At 30.2% G+C, this 3,514-nt stretch overlaps 1 pseudogene; it reads left to right on the top strand.

Moving 5' to 3' along the window:
• Positions 1-554: 554 nt before the first annotated feature.
• Positions 555-2,335, top strand: LOC149151245 (putative polygalacturonase; annotated as a pseudogene).
• Positions 2,336-3,514: the final 1,179 nt, after the last annotated feature.

The following is a 3,514-nucleotide window of genomic DNA, read 5'->3' as shown; positions in this document are numbered from 1 at the left end:
GCGACCTTGTTACTATAGTACATTTAATCATAGTTACCCATTGGAATTTTACTATTAATTAAATTTAATATGGAAAAATTTGGAAAATATATATTTTACAATTTTTTATAAATAAATCATATTATTTATGTCATACTTTTACCTAAATGGTATATTTATTATAAATACTGAATATTTTCTTATTTATAATATATATAAATTGCATATTTATTATTATTAGTGGAAAATTTCCTATTTCAACTACCAATGAATGAGAATTTATTGACTTTTCTTTATTTTTTAATTTAGATTGATTTATTCTCATCAGAGCATGAAACCTTGGTTGAATTTTACATTCGTTTCATCTTAGATTTAATTTTTATTTAATTAATGGATACGTGCGCGCGCCATGTATCCTCAATTTCCTTGATGTCTAGGCTATGGGTGACGGTTCGTTTCAACATAGTTGTGCAAACGTTTGAGGAGTTTGAAACATGGCGGGGAGTTCTGAAGTATGAGCAGTCGTTCACTTTGCGCTCCCCCCTGTTTCGTCCTATGGTAGCGAGGAGGTCTTGATGGAACGAGAGGCCTTGTGGGTGAAGGTGAATGAGTTATCGTGTCGAGCGAAAACCGTATCGATTGTGGAGTTTCGAGGGGTGGCGGATGGAACCACTCTAGATACCGATGCTTTTCGAAAAGCAATTGCTTTTCTGAGTGGATTCTCGAAAAAAGGAGGCGGCCAGCTTTACATTCCACCAGGCAGATGGTTAACTGGAAGCTTCAATAACACATAACACTTCACTCTTTATCTCCATAAAGAAGTTGTCATTCTGGGCTCTCGGGTACACCCTCCTATCTTTTTTTTTTGCATTATTTCTCTCTTTTCTAAGTGCCTCCAGAAAGATGCCATATATCATTTCGATTTGGCATGCTTGATAACTTTGATGATCTATTCTGCATGATCCAAAAGTTTGTTCGTTGATTCCGCCTTTACCCTCTTATGGAGCATGCAGACATGCACCCTCTTATAAATGGATATAACCTTACATATGTTGTGATAACTGGCATGGATTTTATTTTCTAACAAGTTGTTTTATTTATTGATATCATTTTCATATGCTAATTTAGTTTAAATGGATTTTCATGTCACAATGGCACTATAGATGGGCAAGAACCAATTTGGTGGCAAAAATTTCACCAAAATTTACTGAATAACACACGAGGTTACCGGTTAGAATTGGTGTACTCTAAGAATATAATAATTTCAAATCTAACTTTCTTAAATTCACCTGCATGGAACTTACACCCAGTTTAAAGCGGGTATGTAAACCTATCATTACTATATACAATTAGAAATTCTTTATGTTGTCCAGTTATGCATAGGGTTTGACCGTTGCATCTGACTTTGGTTGTTTAAATGTTCAGCAATATCCTTATTCAACATCTGACTATCCTTGCACCAGTTGACTCACCAAACACTGATTGAATTTATCCGGGTTAGTTTTAATGTTCGCTACTAATTTTTTTACTGTATATTATATCAATATCAAGGTATTTTTAAAAAATGCACGTAATGTATGTGGTCATTGTTGTAAGTTGATATCATATATATAATTTTTTGTTTCTCAATTATAAAGCTCTATTATAAAATGGTTGAGAAAATTGAACTGGTGAACTCTTAATAATAGAGATAATAAAAGTGATCTAACAATATGAGCAAATTAATTGGTTTTTCTTTTCGTATATAGATTCTTGTTCATATGTGCTTATTGAAAACTTCCCTATAGTCTTGGGTGATGATATAATTGCAATAAAAGGTGGGTGGAATGAATATGGAATCTCTGTTGGCATGGCCAGTCAACATATTGTCATCCGTCGTCTTGTTGGTATCTCACCTACAAGTGCTGTAATTGCACTAGGCAGTGAAATGTCAGGTGGAATTCAAGATGTTCGAGCAGAAGATATCCATGCCATCAATTCAGAAGCAGGACTAAGAATTAAGACAGTCCCAGGAAGAGGTGCGTTTGTGAGAGATATATTTGTGAATGGAATGACTATAGTCAATATGAGGTGGGAATTTGCAATGCCTGTTTCCTCTGGTTCTCGCCCGCACCCTGATGACAAATATGATCGAAATGCTATTCCTATAGTAGAAAGGATCAGTTACAGCAATATAGTAGCAACAAATGTAAGTGTGGCAGGGAAACTGGAGGGCATTGCTAAGGCTCCATTCAAAGACATTTGTCTCTCAAATGTTACTGTAACTGTGGCCAAGTCCAAAAATGATCCATGGAACTGCACTTATATTCATGGCTTCTCAAATGTTGTATCTCCACAGCCATGTAGCCTACTCTAAGAAAAAACAGCAACAGGTAATGTGTTTTGTCCCAGTCCTCAATAACTTGATACCACAGAAGTGAATAAATTACAACATTCTTCTTATAGTGGTAGTCATTATTTGTTCTGTTTCTTCATCCGTTAGTTTATCTTAGTTATAAGATATAACAGGTAAATGAGGCTGAGAATGGAAACATTTCCTCTTCATTCGATTGTAAAAGGTTTTTGACATCTTTGTCAAACATTTTTTCGTCACTTTTCGCTCAAAAGCATATTTATTAACGTTAAAAGGCATTAAGAAAACCTTATTCTGTGGAATGATAAACACTCTTTGCATATTTACGCCTTGAAACCCTTTGACAGTTAGCCAGTTGTCTCTTAGAGTGGCACAAATCCATGTGAACACTTATTTATCGAGATATATGAAATTTAAGAAAACCTAAGAATTGAGCGCAAAAACATTGAGATTGCTAATTTATTCTTTTTGGCACGACACATATAAATGATAAACATGAATCTAAGAGTGTTACACACGAAATCTTCATATCTTTGAGTGTGAAGATCATTTCTATTTTCTTTTATGGAAGAAAAAACACGTTATTTATTTTTAATTTACTAATTTTTTATTTTTTACCTTTCTAAATTAATCAATAATTTTTTATTGTTAATTTTTTATTAATTTCATTTTCTGAAATTTAATTTATTAATATTATTTTTTTACCTTTCTAAATTAATCAATAATTATTTATTGTTAATTTTTTTATTAATTTCATTTTTTGAAATTTAATTTACTCATATTAATTTTTTTTACCTTTCTAAATTAATAAAAAATTTGAAATAAAGCTAGAGATAAAGAATACAATGAATATAAATTGGAAACAGAAATTAGTTGTTATCTTTTTATTATTATTATAATTATGAATAAGTTTTATTAAAATCGAATTATGATATTTCTTTTTGAAATTTTAATAAATATTTTATCTTATTTTCATAAATTATTATTATTATATGTAATTTAATAAAATATTTTATATATAGATGTGATTTTTTATTTTAATATTAAAATTTTTAAATTTAAACTTAATTATTAATAATAATAATAATAATTATTATTATTATTTAAATTATAAATTAATAAGTATTATTAAACAATAACATTATTTAATACCAATAACAATAATATTATTAAAAATATTTT

Source organism: Pinus tabuliformis, chromosome 9, assembly GCF_031772625.1.
Source record: "Pinus tabuliformis cultivar Carrire ecotype Pingquan chromosome 9, CPIR1, whole genome shotgun sequence".
Lineage (NCBI taxonomy): Eukaryota > Viridiplantae > Streptophyta > Pinopsida > Pinales > Pinaceae > Pinus > Pinus tabuliformis.
Note: the sequence above shows the minus strand (reverse complement) of the source record. Positions and strands in the feature narration are given on the sequence as shown.